The following is a 15,913-nucleotide window of genomic DNA, read 5'->3' as shown; positions in this document are numbered from 1 at the left end:
CGCAGTACTGCTTTCACTTTCTTGGGCCCTGGGCTGCTTTACAAAGAAGTCCAGCTACTCCACTGGAGAGAGATGTGTACAGAGAGAGGCCCAGCCAGCCCCCAGCTGTTCCGCTGTTTTAGCTGATGTGCAGGACAAGAGTGATGCCGTCTAGGATGTTCTAGCCAAGTTCCCAGCTGACACCAGGTAGAATGGAGACTCACCTTGCCCTCCCCGCTTTGCTCAAATTCCAGAATCATGAGCAAATAAATGGCTGCTATTTTAAGCCACTGTGTTATGGGATGATTTGTTACTCAGCGATAGCTCACTGAAACAAGCTTCCTGATACCTTATCATTTTGTGTATTAGCTCACGTAAGCCTCACAGTCACCCTGTGTGGTAATAATTGTTATTCCCGTTACACAGATGAGGAACTGAGGGCACAGAGAAGTTAATGGAGTACTGGCAAGATATCTAGCACGTAGTAAGTGCTGAGTTTGTGATAGCTATTAGTCGTTAGCATGAAAATGTTCATAATCGTTAAAGAAGGGATAGTAAGATGATACAAGCATTACTAACCCATTTACTAGTGGTATGATTTTAGGTAAGTGACTTCATCTCTCCAAGGCTCAATTTTGTCATTGTAAAATGGAGATTATAACAATATTCGTCTCAGGGTCTGATTTAGCAAGCGCCTAGCATATGGCAGGGATAATTACTATGAAGCATACAGCCAAGATTATTGTAGACAGTGACCTTAGGACCACAGGAGGAAGCCAATTTCTTGGAAGTTCTAGTGGAGAGACAGACAGGTCATTTGGTGATATTGTTGAAGTGCTGCATCAGGCTTCACCTGAAGTGGGTTCCTTCTGGACTTTGTCATTAGGGAAACCAGTAAACCTGGGTATCATTTACGCCAAGTTGAACTGGCTTTCCGTTGCTTGGAACCAGCATCCTAACTGATTCTAGTGTTTTATTCATTTATTTTTTTTTTTAATTTTTTTTTTTTTAACGTTTATTTATTTTTGGGACAGAGAGAGACAGAGCATGAACGGGGGAGGGGCAGAGAGAGAGGGAGACAGAATCGGAAACAGGCTCCAGGCTCTGAGCCATCAGCCCAGAGCCTGACGCGGGGCTCGAACTCATGGACCGCAAGATCGTGACCTGAGCTGAAGTCGGACACTTAACCGACTGCGCCACCCAGGCGCCCCCATTTATTTTTTGATTCATCAGCTACTGAATACCTACTGCATTCCAGGCACTGTTTCAGGTGCTGGTGTTATAATAGTAAACAAGGTCCTCCCAAGCTCTGACCTTGTTGGAACATCCATTCTCCTGGGGAAGGTGGATGGTCGGGAAATCAGTGTTGGGGATAAGAGCCTGGGAGACTGTTGGGGGGAGGGGGGTTGAGGAGAGGAGGGGTAGAGAGGGACAAACAGGGGGAGGGGAGGGGGCCTAAATAAGTTTTGTGGAAATGTTAATGGAGGAGAGACCTGGCCAAAAGGGAGGAAGCCAGCTGTGCGTGTGATTTGGGAAGGACGTTCCAAGTAAAACTAGAGAGCAAATTCAGAGGCCCCAGGTATGCGGGGATGTGTTGGAGGAGCAGGAAAGAGTGAACTGGACCAGAGTGAACCAGTGGACGGGAAGGGGATGAGGGTCCGGGCCATACGAGCTTGGTTGGCAGACTTGAATTCGATTCGCAGTGAGGGGGGCAGACACGCAGTGCGTTTGGGGCTCAAGAGCGATGCGATCTACCATCTTGGTAGGGTTCCTTTGGCCACTGCGTGGGCACCAGGGTGGAAGCAGCGCAGAGGCTGCATCTCTCCAGCTGAGAGATGGTGGTGGTTTGGCCAGAGGTGTGGCCGAATTTAGGACATAATTTGAAGGAAGAGTGGACAGGACTTGGGGTACAGGTGTGGGGTGAGAAAGAGGAGCCAACAGCTCTAAGTTTGGGAGGAAGTAGTACCAGGAACTGCCTGGGGGAGACCTGGAGAGGCTGCGGGTCTGTGAAATGTCCCTGTGGACTGGCCGAGCACGTGGGACGTATGAGTCTGGCATTCAGGGCTAGATCTGAGCTAGAGATACAAACGTGGGAGTCACTGGCATTTTCACAGCGTTAAGGCCCAGGATGAGATCGCTAAGGGTGAGTGGAGGTGGAGACCAGGGGGCCCATGAGGAGTTAATGCAGTAATCTAGGTGAGAGATCACAGTGGCCTGCACCAGGGCAGGGGCAGGAGTGAGCAGTGCTCTGGAAGCATCTGGAAGACAGAGCCCACAGTAGATTGGTCATGGGTGATGATGGAGAGAAATGGACTGGGGCCTGGTGAGGGCAGGATCAAGTCTGAACACGGGGCAGTGACTCTGCTTTCCTCTTTCCCCTGGGCCCTGTGGTCCCCACCTCCCTTTGCATTCTGCAGGCAGCTAGGCTGGCCCAGAGTAGACTCTTGCCCTGACTCTGTGTGACCTTCCAGGGCAGTGCCCTACAGCCCCTCGGGCCCCATTCCAGATTCCCCAGATGAGAATTGAATTGGGGTCCAGTGTCCAACCCAGCTGAACCTGTTGTAGCTGGAAGATTCCTTCTGGGAGGGGTGTGCACTGGGCAGTCACCTTCAGTGTCCACACTCATGGACTGTTTCTGGCGGTCAGTGTATGGAAGGCCGGCATGTGGGCAAGGGGAATAATTTGGTGCTGTTTTGATAGGTGGGTGGGACAGACCATCTGTGTGGCCTCAGATGTGCCCTGCCTCGGGTGAATGGGGTCGGGGAGACCATGAAGATGGAATCTGGCAGGCTCTGGGCTCAGAAGGGGAAGGGTCAGGTTGGGAGAAGTCATGGGAATCTGGTGCAGCTTCTGCCGCCATCAGCATTGACAGTTCCTAGTCAGGGAGACACTCATCGCTCCTGGGGAGACACACGGCCGCGGCGGCCTCCCCAGAGGAGCCCAGAGGAAGCACGTGACCTGGTCTAAGGTGTCAGGAAGGACTCCCCAGAGTAGAGAACACAGGAGGTGAGATCTGAAGAACCAGATGAAGGGAGCGAGGGATTCTGCTGGGCCAACTCATAGCCAAGTCCACAGCTACTTTAAAATGTTTTTATTTAATAATTTTGGGTTTACAGAAAGATTGCAAAGATAGTACAGAGACTTCCCGTACATCCTACACCCAGCTCCCCCGCACGTTAACATCTTACATAACAATAGTTTTACATTTGTCAAAACCAAGACGTTAACATTGGTTAGTGTTGGATTAACAGAAGTCCGAACTTTATTCATATCCCCCCCGTTTTTCCACTAATGTTCTTTTTCTGTTCCAGGATCCAATCCAGGATACCCCGTTGCATTTACTCGTCCTGTCTCCTTGGTCTCCTCCAATCTGTGACAGTTTCTCAGTCTTTCCCTGTCTTTCATGATCTTGACAGTTTTGAGGCATATTGGTCAGGTATTTTGTAGACTGTCCCTCAGTCTGGTATTTTTCATGTTCTCCCGGTTAGACTATAGGCTGGGGATGAATCCCACTGAGACTCAGGTGACCTCATTTCATGAAGGTGGCATCCACCAGGTATCTTGCCTGCGGTATTACTGTTCTGCCCTTTCCTTACCGTGCGTGTGTTAGGAGCAAGTCACAGCATCCAGCGTACTCTCAAAGGGAGGAGAATTAAATTCCGTTTCCTAGAGGGAAAAATGTCAGATATTGTCTTCATATATAAAAACCACCACAGTAATTGATAAATGTGGGAAGATACTTTGAGGCTGTGCAAATGTCCGGTCTCCTCAAAGTTCCTCCCCCTGATTTTGGCATCCATCAATGGATCTTGCCTGGCACAGTTAATATGGTGGTTGTCTTTTTTTTTTTTTTTAAGTAGGCTCAACGCCCAACATGGGGCTTGAACTCGTGACCCTGAGATCAAGAGCTGCACGCTCTACCGACTATGCCAGCCAGGCACCCCTACTGTGGTGTTCTAATGACGCTGCTTTTCTGTTTCCCTCAGTTCTTCCCTGTATTTTATTTGGAGTTCTTCTGTATGAAGATTTGTCCATTCCACCCCATTTATTTTATTTGTACAGTCATTGATTTATATCAGTATGGACTCACGGATATTTTTTGTATTCTTTCGGTATAACCCAATACCATCAAAATTTTTTCACTCAGATTTTTACACGTTTGGCCTAGAGGCCCTGTCAGGTTGGCTCCTGTGTTCTTTACTCTTTTTTTTCTCACTCAAGCACCTCCTTACTTTCCAGCACTGTAAGGAGCCCCAGGCTTATCTGGCACTTTCCCTTGCCCTTTTGCTGGAGAATGGTAGGAACCAAGGTCTGCGCCCTGGGTGTTTTCATTGCCGGGTGTCACTGCTTCCAGTCGCTCTCAGCTGACAAAGCTAGAAGATGTATGTCTGTATACAAACCGACGGGTACATACACATCTGCATCTCTGAGCGTGTGTGTGCAGGTGGATGTCTGTGTCAATGCTGATGAGTGCACACTGGCCAGCTCTGACTCTACTCTAGCCCTGGAAGGTCCACTCCTGCCTACCCGCCCCCCGCCCCGCCCTTGCTTTCTTTGTAACTTCTTTCTCTGACAATGAGAACCTGGCTCAGTGGGCACCTTTTAGTGCTCATCTTTTTGGCCACTATGGCAAAAATCAGCAGTGTTGGCCTTTCCTGCCTTCTCTAAGGACACTCTCCCCTTGGTTTCTGTGATGCTGCTGTCCCCTGATTTTTCTCCTCTGTCTTGTTTCTTTGCAATAAGTTCCTCTGATTTCACCAATTCCTTAAGTGTTGGGGGCTCTTCTCTCCTCCCAGCCCCTGGGCCATCTTATCCACTTTTATGGTCTGTTTCCTGTCTCTGTGCTGGTGATGCCCATTCTCTGTCCTTAGCCCCAACCTCTACCTTTAGCCCCACACTTGGGCATCCTGCGGCTTCATAAAGGCCCCTCACCCTCAGCCCTGAGTGACCCCTGGGCCCTTAACACTCAGTGTGTCCCAAATTCCAAACCTTCTCCTCCAGGGGTGGCTCCTCCATATCCCAAGTTTCCACAAAGAACCCTGGGCCTCATCCTTGATGCTTTCCTCCCCAACACATGCGCACACACGCGCCCAGCCCGACCCATCAGCCTCCATGGCTTGTGCACTAGGCCTCCTAGATACCTCTCCCACCTGCCCTCTTCTCCCCTTTCATGGCCCTGCCTTGGTCTAGCCCCACCTCTCCCACCTCATCTCGCCTGGCCTCCTCCCTGGGCCCCTGGCCTCCTTTTTCTCACTTTCACCCACCTCCACTTGGCAGTTAGAGGGAGTTCTGTAAAACACCAATCTGATCACGTGTTCCTGCTTGAAGCCTTTCTGTGTTTCTCCAGCATCCTAAGGACAAGGTTCTAACTGATCCTGAAGGCCTGGTGTGATGTAGCCCCTGACCATCACTCTGCCTGTCTCCCCAGCTGTCTAAGCTCCAGACACACAGAACGTGACGTCACCAGCTCTCTCACCTGGGCCTGTGCGTGGCCCCTCCCCCTGCCCCGCCCCCTCCAGTCTAGTCAATCCGCCCAACCCACACTCCACCCACGGTCTTCCCACGCAAAAATTTTGAAAGGATCCCAGACATCATCATCTATAAGGACGGTGAACAAAATGTAACCAGTGGTCACTTCTGAGTGTCGGAAGGGGGCAGGGGCCTTTACTTTTAAGAAATTTTTTGCAGTGACTGTTTTCATTGAACACCAACATAACACCAACAGTAGTTGTGGGAGAAAAAGCTAGCAAGGGAGAAAATCCCATCATGTTTGAATTTTAAGAGGAAAAAACATTCAGGAAGCGTCTTATAACTTTAAACATTCTGCAGCGGCAGGAAAAGCGCGGTCTTTCTCTGTGTGCACGGTAACAGTCATCAGGCCAGAATGGAATTACAAATACCCAGCTAAGGGGATTTTTCTCCTACTGATTTTCACAGTGATTGTAAACACACTTGTGTAACTTCTCTAAATGGTGTGATGCAAGCGTTTGGAACAATTGTCATATATAACACGGTTTCGTAGGTGTGAAGGAAGGCAACTGAAGTATATCGACCTAGGGAGAATTCTTGTCTTTACTCTGATACCAGGGACTATTGGGACAATGAACTCCATGTAAAGGAAGTAGGAACACATCTGCGTGGAGACACCCTGTGGTTTTGAACCTGGCTGGCACGTGCTTTATCATGACAACTGCCTGCATTTACCTGGCTCCTTCTTCATGCCAGGTGCCTTCCTAAGCCCTTTCCATGCATGAATTCAGTAATCCTCAGCCCTCGGGCAGCTACTGTTGTCATCCCTGGGTTTCCATGAGGTGTGAGAGTTGACATCGGGGACTTCAGGTTCCCTAGCTAGTAAGTGACAGCACCAGGATTCGAACCCAAGAGTTGGAATCTGCCTTGACCCACCTTCCTCCCGGGTTCCATTCTTAGAGGATGACCACATTTCTGATCATGCGATTTCTTCTTTTCGGAAGGACTTCAGTGAGCTTCTCCATCTGCTAAAATATTTTTTGACATCCGCAACTATTTATAAAGAACAACACGTTTTTTCGCTTTTAAGGAAAATTTCAAACAAACACAAAAGCGGAGGGAAAGTCTAATGAATGTCCCATCTCGCAGCTTCAACAGTCATGGCCATTCTTGTTCCATCCATATCCTGCACATTTTCTCCCCTGCTCAGTTACTCTACAGTAAATACAAGTATGTTGTATTAAAAGGCCTTTTTTAAAGAAAAGGTCACCTACCATTCCTTGCCCCCAGTCCTCCCCCCTTTGACAAAGTGACCGCCTTCCTGATTTTCTGTTCCCTTTCCCCTTGTTTTCCAAATGCAGACGGATCTGTGTGTGGTGTGCCACTATCACCAGGCTCTGTCCCTGGCTCGTTTCCTGTAACCCTACCCCCCAGGCGCTTCTCGAGCCTGAAAACTATCCCTCTTAGTGACCACGGACAGGCTGGTGTTGTTTGGCCTGCCCAGCCTCTGCAATGGGACATTTAATCTGCTTGTGGCGTTTTGCCATGATAGTGGCCTCTGCCCTTATTTGGGTTATTTTCTGGATGCCCTCTCCACTCAACCCAGGTCAGGACTCCTGAACTTGTACACAGTAACCCCACTTTAAGCACACATCCTTACCACGGTCAGAATGAAACAGGGATTTGGGTCCTTCTCTATTAATTGCCTAGGGGCTCCATGAGGTCAGGAATCAGGTCTGTCCTTGTCCCTGCTGTGTCCCCAGCATCACCGAGCACAGGGCCTGGGATGCAGTAGGTGCTCAGGAGTGGTGATGCACTAATGAATGAATGATTGCCAAGGTCAGTAGCTGAGTGTTTGTCACGAGGGCAACAGGAAGCCACAGAAGTGTTTCAGAACTGGACCCATTTTTCTCAAAACTCAAGTGCATATGAATCCCCTGGGATCCTGTTAAAATGGAGATCCTGAGTTAGTGGGGCTAGGGAGGGCCTGCGATTCTGTACTTCTAGCAAGCTCCCCACTGACGCCAGTGCTGTGGGTAGCAAGGGTCTAGCTGTGCTGCTCAGTGCAGCACGTGGCTGTCGAGCACTTGAAATGTGGCCAGTGTGAACTGAGATGTACCCGCAGTGTAAGATGCCCGCCAGATTTCAAAGACTTAGTACAAAAAAAAGAGAATGTAAAATATCTCATTAATAATTTTTATATTGATCACATGTTAATATGGTAATATTTTGGCTATATCAGGTTAAATAAAATAGATTATTAAAATTCATTTCAACTGTTTCTTTTTAACGTGGCTACTAGAAATTTTTTAATTATGTTGTGACTCACAGGTGGGGTTCTCATTATGTTTCTGTTGGATGGTGCTGGTCTAGAACATTCCACACTCCCTCTCACCTCTAAACATTTGCACATGTTCTTTCCACCTTTTGGAGCACCGCTCTTTCTCCTGATCGCCTCTTCACAACTAACTCCATACAGCTTTTGGGTCTCGATGTCTCCTCCTCCAGAAAACCTTCCTTGACCCCCAGGGTGGGTCAGGTGCCCCTTCTGGGGTTCTACAACTCCGGCTTTCCCCCATCTCAGCCCTGACGGTCTGTGATGTCAGCGTCTCATGTCTGCCTCCCTCTTGAGACAGATAAATCCACGAGGATGCGGACAAAGCCTGTGCTGGTCACCATTTTATCTCCAGAACCTGGCCCAGAATGACTAAATATTTGTTAACGGAATGAAGAAGTGACAAGAAGTGGGCCGTCCTCATGTTACAGCTCTGGAACCGCACTGGGAAGCCAGCTTTAGAGGTCTTGTTTCGATGTGCCCGCCACCTGCACAGCATCATTGCTGCTTTCCCGGTTTCCCTGGGGGTGCAGTAGACACATGGTGGGTCTCCTCGGTCCCTCCGTAGAATTGTCCTGCTTCTGCCCCTGAGCTGCCTGGGGCTCCCGTCTTAGCGTGTGTCCTCTGCTGATGGCACAACTCTGAATGAGGACTCCTTTGTTAAGTCACACAAGCTGTTGCTGGTACGACACAAATTTTGATAACGATTTCCCCCAGTCTGAGATTTCTTTTTCTCTTATTTGCACAGAAACATTGCCTTTAGGGGCGCCTGGGTGGCTCAGTCGGTTAAGCTTCCGACTCTTCATTTAGGCTCAGGTCATGATCTCACGATTTGTGGGATTGAGCCCCGCCTCTCTGCAATGACAGCACAGAGCCTACTTGGGATTCTCTCTCTCTCGCTCTCTGTCTGCCCCTCTCCTGCTCGCATGCACCCTTTCTTTCTCTCTCCCTCCCTCCCTCTCTCTCCCTCTCTCTCTTTCTCTCTCTCTCCCTCTCTCTCTTCCTCTCAAAATAAATAAACTTAAAAAAAAAGGAACATTGCTTTTAAAAAGTGGTCATTAAGAAATTGTTGGTCTTCTCCTTTGAGACTCTTCTATGCTTCAGTAGTTTTGTAATTAATTTGATACAAAGAGATGCTCCACTTCATCAGTAATCAGAGGAAGACCAACAAAGATGGCACTGAGGTCATCTTCCTCCCAGTCCAGCCTGCTTGTTCATGTGTCCTCGCTGCAGGCCCCCCACTGTCAGCATCGCCCTGGACTTGGTTGCCACACTCTCCCCGCCCCCATCCATCACATCCCTGCTTTGTCATCCCCACCCTGCCCATGTCCCTACCCATCCTAGACTCAAAATTATAATCACTAATGGGGTGCCTGGGTGGCTCAGTCGGTTGGGCGTCCGACTTCAGCTCAGGTCATGACCCCACGGTTCACGGTTCATAAGTTCAAGCCCCGTGTCAGGCTCTGTGCTGACGGCTCGGAGCCTGGAGCCTGCTTCAGATTCTGTGTCTCCCTCTCTCTGTTCCTCCCCCGCCTGCACTCTGTCTCTGTCTCTCTCTCAAAAACAAATAAAGATTTTTTAAAAATTAAAATTAAAAAATTATAATCACTAAGTTCCCTTCTTCCTCTATCTTGACCCCACCCAGCTGACCAAAGCCAGCCGGTAATTGTAGAAACACCTAGAGGGGAAAAGAGAGGGCCACACTGAGATTCTATTTTATGTCTTCAAATGAGCAAAACTTCAGATGACTGTAGGTGACAATGGGGATTAGCAGGGCACCTCATGCACTCCAGGTGAAGGAGGAAGTCAGTGCAACCATCTGGAGAATCATTTGGTATTTGAAAAATTCAGCCATGTTGAAGCTTTGAGTCCCTTATACTCAGCATCTCCATTCCTGGATACTTAACGAGAAGAAACGTGAGCATGTGCGCTGGGTGAGGCGTCCCAACAATGTTTGTAGTGATTCACCAGCAGCAAATTGGAAACAAACCTGACGTCCATTAAAAGGAGAATGGTTAGGGGCGCCTGGGTGGCCCAGTTGGTTAAGCGTCCGACTCTTGATTTCAGCTCAGGTCATGATCTCATGGTCGTGAGATGAACCCCGTGTCAGACTCCACACTAAGCATGGAGCCTGCTTGAGATTCTCCCTCTCTCTCTCTCTCTCTCTCTCAGAATGAATAAATGAATAAATAATTAATAAAATACATGAGAATGGATGAATTGTGGTATATTCGCACAGAAGAGTATAATGTAGCAGGACAGACCTACAAAGGCATGAGGATAACATTGAGTGAATAGACCCCCACCAAAGAACTTTGCTTGCTTGCTTTTTTTTTTTTTTTTTTTTTTTTTTTTAATTTACATCCAAGTTAGTTAGCCCATAGTGCAACAATGATTTCAGGAGTAGATTCTTTAGTGCCCCTTACCCATTTAGCCCATCCCTGCTCCCACAAACCCTCTGTTTGTGCTCCATATTTAAGAGTCCCTTATGTTTTGTCCCCCTCCCTGTTTTTATATTAGTTTCCCTTCCCTTATGTTCATCTGTTTTGTCTCTTAAAGTCTTCATATGAGTGAAGTCATATGATATTTGTCTTTCTCTGACTAATTTCACTTAGCATAATACCCTCCAGTTCCATCCACGTAGTTGCAAATGGCAAGATTTCATTCTTTTTGATTCCCGAGTAATACTCCATTGTGTATACATACCACATCTTCCTTATCCATTCATCCATCGATGGACATTTGGGCTCTTTCCATACTTTGGCTATTGTTGATGGTGCTGCTATAAACATGGGGGTGCATGTGTCCCTTCGAAACAGCACACCTGTATGTATCCCTTGGATAGATACCTAATAGTGCAATTGCTGGGTCATAGGGTAGTTCTATTTTTAGTTTTTTGAGGAACCTCCATACTGTTTTCCAGAGGGGCTGCACCAGCTTGCATTCCCAAGGACTTTGCTCTCTTTGCTTTTTATCCCCAGCTTCTAGAACTGTGCCTGGCAATTAGTTGGCATTCAATAAACGTTCAATTTTAAGTAAAATTTGTATGGAAGTATAATTTAATTAAATTTGATCTTAAATGATTGGATTTCACAACCCTGGGACACCCTACCCCTGGCTTTCTTGCTCTGTGAAATAATGCATTTCCTTCTGATTCAAGCCCTTTCGATTTGGGTCCTCTTACGTGCAACCAAATGCATCATAACAGGTGACGCACATGGTGAATGAGTTACCGCTAACATTTTAGGGGGTCCTGCTATGTGTCAGGCACTGTGTCGAGGGCTTTACCTGCGTGACTTCTTTGAATTTTCACAACACCCCTGTGAGGTTAGTTTTGGGTCCTCCATTTAACTGAGTGCATCCTAAAAGGACTGCAGATGGTCTTGCTTGGTCTTGCCATCCATTGGATGCCTCCTGGGTCTAGACACACTGCTGTGCCCACCATCACCTTCAAGGAGTTCTAACATTTCAGTCACATATTTAAGGTCAAAGGAAAGTTTTCTGTATTCACCTTATAAGAGCCACCGGAGGCATCCCAGTGGTTCCCGTTATCTACAACATAACAAACCACCCCAAATCTTAGCAGCTTGAAACAATTTATTATTATGTCACCTGCTTCTGTGGGTTGACTGGGCTCCACTGGGCAGTTCTTGCTTAAGGACACTCCTACCATTGCAGTTGGACATCAGCTGGGTCTGCAGTTACCTGAGTCCTGACTGGCTGGATGTCAAGATGGCTGGCTCACATGGCTGGCAGTTGACATTGACTGTGGCCGTGGGCTGTGGCTGGAGTGCCCATATGTGGCTCTGTTGGGCTTCTCAGCATGGTGGCTCCAAGAGGCAGCATTCCAAGAGTGAGCTTTCCAAAAGACCCAATCAGAAACTGGAAGGCTTCTTACAATCTAGCCTCAGAGGGTCATTTCCTCTGTATTCACTTGGTAAATCAGGAAGGGCAGGCTGGATCCAGGGAGAGGGCACCTGATCATCTCTCTCTGTCTCTCTTTCTCTAAATGTTTATTCATTTTTGAGAGAGAGAGAAACAGAGGGCAAGTGGGAGAGGGTCAGAGAGAAAGGAAGACACAGAATCTGCAGCAGGCTCCAGGCTCTAAGCTGTCAGCACAGAGCCCGATGCGGGGCTCAAACTCACAAACTGTGAGATCATGACCTGAGCCAAAGTCAGACGCTTAACTGACTGAACACCCAAGTGCACCTCTCTCTCTCTCTTTTTAAATGTTGATTTATTTTTGAGAGAAAGAGAGTAGGGGAGAGGCAGAGAGACAGAGGATCCAAAGCGGGCTCTGTGCTGATAGCAGAGCCCAATTCAGGGCTCGAACTCATGAACCACAAAATCCTGACCTGAGCCGAAGTCAGACGCTTAACTGACTGAGCCACCCAGGTACCCCCCCCCTGCTGCCCCCCGCCAATCATCTCTTGATGGGAGAAGCAGTATGCGTGCACTCCAGGTGTCTGCTTACATTGACATTTTACAGTTTGTTATGACTCATCACCAGGAATGGCCAAGCATTGAGCCGCATCCTTTCTTCCTTCCCTCTCTCTCCATGGTGCCGCTATCTCCAGGGCTCCCAGCCAGAACCTTCACCTGGCATCAGGCCTTCTGTTGGGAGGGTCAGAGGCGGTTTAAGGTTTCACTCGATCGGACTTTTCTCTGATGTCCTTCAGCTTTGAAAATTTTACCTTTTCATTGTTAAGTATTTTTTTTTTTTTACGAGAGCATAATAATACATGCTATAAAGTGCACAGATCTTAAGTTTAGTGTAGGTGAATACATTTCCACATCCAGCTCCATGGCTGGGACTACTGAGGTGTGCAAGACAGATCATCACCTGTCCTTGTGACACTCACGGTCAAGTTACTGGTCTCTGAGGAGCGGTCTGGTTCTCTGGGGGTTTTCTAGACAAACCTTCTGGGTGTAGGAAAACAGAAAGCCTATTCAGAACTGCTTTTATCTCCTCCTTCAAATATTTGTATTTTAGTGCATGTCTTATATTGTACATATTAGTACAGGGCAACTTGTCGATTACACACATATAGTGGAGATGCGAACGGGAAACTTCTGGGGGGTATGTGGTCAAAAGGTCAGAGGTCTTCTGGTCTAGAGTTAGGGGGAGACACAAACGTGACAACTGAAGGTAAGGTGGTATTCTAATCGAGGCATCACTAGCCCCCATGGCATTGAAAGGACTGGGGATTGGAAGGGGTGAGGGATGGGGGATGTCGTTGGTGGTTTTCTGGAGGAGAGGACAGTAAAGCTGAGATATGAAGGATGAGAAAAGTCTCAAACTTTATGTACAGAGACTCCAGAAATGACATTGTGGTGCAGTTAAAAAAAAATGCAACTTGGGGTGAGTGGGTGGCTCAAGTGGGTGAGTGTCTGACTCTTGATTTCAGCTCAGGTCATGTTCTCATGGTTCGTGGGTTCAAGCCCTGCATCGGGCTCCGCGCTGGCAGTGCAGAGCCTGCTTAGGATTCTCTCTCTCTGCCCTTACCCCACTTACGTTCTCTCTCTCCCTCTCTCTCTCTCTCTCTCTCTCTCTCTCTCGTTCTCTATCTCTCTCAACAAATAAACTTTTTTTTTAAAGAGACAGACTCTTTTTTTTTTTTAATTTTTTTTTTAACGTTTTTATTTATTTTTGAGACAGAGAGAGACAGAGCATGAACGGGGGAGGGTTAGAGAGAGAGGGAGACACAGAATTGGAAGCAGGCTCCAGGCTCTGAGCCATCAGCCCAGAGCCCGACGTGGGGCTCGAACTCACGGACCGCGAGATTGTGACCTGAGTCGAAGTCGGCCGCCCAACCGACTGAGCCACCCAGGTGCCCCCAAATAAACTTTTTTAAAAAGATATTTTAAAATATGCAACTGATTGTAAACAGCATCCAGGGTTTTTTTAAATTTTTTTTAATGTTTATTTTTGAGACAGAGAGAGACAGAGCATGAATGGGGGGAGGGTCAGAGAGAGAGGGAGACAAAGAATCTAAAGCAGGCTCCAGGCTCTGAACTGTCAGCACAGAGCCCGACACGGGGCTTGAACTCACGGACCATGAGATCATGGCCTGAGCCGAAGTCGGACGCTTAACCGACTGAGCCACCCAGGTGCCCCAACAGCATCCAGATTAAGAAACAGTGTGGGCAGAGCACCTGGGTGGCTTAGTCGGTTAAGCGTCCGACTCTTGATTTGGGCTCAGGTCATGATCTCATGGTTTGTGAGTTCGAGCCCCGTCAAGCTCTGTGCTGGCAGGGAGGTGGAGCCTCCTTGGGATTCTGTCTCCCTCTCTGCCCCTCCCCCACTTGCTCTCGATCTCTCTCTCAAAATAAATAAAAATAAACTTTAAAAAAAAAAGAAAGAAAAGAAACAGTGTAGCTAGGTCCCAGAAGCCCCCCCAGCCCTTACCTCCCTGTGGCATATTATAGTTTCTAGAAATGTTTATACCCACGTCTCCTGCTCCACATGCTCTTTGCACAACATGCCACATGAAGAGATGACCACTCCTCTTGATCCTGGGCAGACATTTATGACCAAGAGAGTATGGCAGAAATGACACTATGTGACATCTGACGCCATAAAAAACAGCGCAGTTCCTGCCTGATTCTCTCGGAATGCTTACCTTTGGCACCCAGCCGGCATATGAGGGAGATCAGGACACATGGATGGCAAATGTGGGAGCCTTCTGGCCAATAGTCAGCATCAACTGCCAAACCTGTGAATGAGGGAGCCTTCAAGATGACCCCAGCTCTGGGGCGCCTGGGTGGCTCAGTCAGTTAAGCGTCCGACTTCAGCTCAGGTCATGATCTCACAGTTTGTGGGTTTGAGCCCTGCATCGGGCTCAGAGCTGACAGCTCAGAACCTGGAGCCTGCTTCAGATTCTCTGTTTGCCTCTCTCTCTGCCCCTCCCCCGCTCATTCTCTCATTCTCTCTCTCTCTCTCTCTCTCTCTCTCCCCTTCTCCTTCTCAAAAATAAATAAACTTAAAAAAAAAAAAAAAAGAAAAGATGACCCCAGCTCTGACCACCGTCTGACTATAACCACATGAGAAACCCCAAGCAAAAACTACTTGGCTGAGCTCAGCTAACTGCCAGAAACATGAGTAGTACCAGTGATCCATTATCATTGTTTTATGTCACTAAGTTGAGGGAAGCTTGTTATGTAGGAAAAATAACTGATACACCCCCCCTCCCCACTGATAACCACCCTGCTGATTGCTAACACCATAGGTTTTTTGTTTTTTGGTGTGGGTTTTTTGTTTTGTTTTTTTTTTTTTTGCCTGATTCTTTATATAAATGAAATAGTAAATTACATCAACTTCTGGGTTTTCTCTTTTACCACGATCTCTGTGCTTGGGCCCATCTTAAGGGAGTTTTAAGGAGTAGGTACACATTTTGGCTTTCCGGCACCCTGTCCTTTGAGGGTGGTGTAGTAGACATTGGTTATATTGGTCTGTCCAGCCTCCATTCCCTTTTCTGGTTACCCCGAATTCTCACACACACACACACACACACACACACACACACACACACACACACTGTCGGTCTATGTTTTGGATGCAGCTGAGCTCATCTCTCTGGGGACGAGCCCGTAACCCAGGCCTGATCATGAGAATCTTCCACCTCCCTGCCCACAGTGATTGTTCAGCAGTGGGTTGGTGGCCCCGGCCTGGCCGGTGAGAGCCCGGGTGGGCTGAGATAGGAAGAAAGGGGATCTATCTCCTTTTGTGATGTGGTTCCCTGCTGTGGAATCTAAGGCTAGAGCAGCTGGGCACCAGTGTGAGAGGCAAGCTCGCCTGAAAATGAAGACAACACAGGAAGGCAGAGTGAGGGCTGGAGAGAGTAAGAGAGAATCCAGACCACCTACCTCCTTGGCCTCGGGCCCACGGCAAACTTAACCCGTGTCAGTTACGTGAGCCTATAAGTATCTTTCACACTTAAGCCGGTTTGAATTTGGGTTTTCTGTCATTTGTGGCCAAAGGAGTCCCGGCAAAGCGGCTGTGCACGTCATTTTCTCACGGAGCCCCGGTGGACGTTTCCATTTGCTGGACTCCGTCCTCACGTGGGAAAGGCAGTACCCTCGCTTTTCCTAGTGTGGAATCTGGACCAGGAGCCTCAGCATCGCCCAGGG

At 48.1% G+C, this 15,913-nt stretch overlaps 1 long non-coding RNA gene across 1 annotated transcript; it reads right to left on the bottom strand.

Moving 5' to 3' along the window:
- Positions 1–3,055: 3,055 nt before the first annotated feature.
- Positions 3,056–5,484, bottom strand: LOC147573600 (uncharacterized). Its single transcript, XR_015244867.1, has 2 exons — positions 5,244–5,484; positions 3,056–3,645 (listed from the first exon to the last, which is right to left on the bottom strand). It is a non-coding gene; the product is annotated as an uncharacterized LOC147573600 (long non-coding RNA).
- Between the last annotated feature and the right edge of the window lie 10,429 nt (positions 5,485–15,913).

Source organism: Puma concolor, chromosome E2, assembly GCF_028749965.1.
Source record: "Puma concolor isolate L17-30 chromosome E2, mPumCon1.1.hap2, whole genome shotgun sequence".
Taxonomy (NCBI): domain Eukaryota; kingdom Metazoa; phylum Chordata; class Mammalia; order Carnivora; family Felidae; genus Puma; species Puma concolor.
This window is presented reverse-complemented; position numbering and strand designations above follow the sequence as displayed.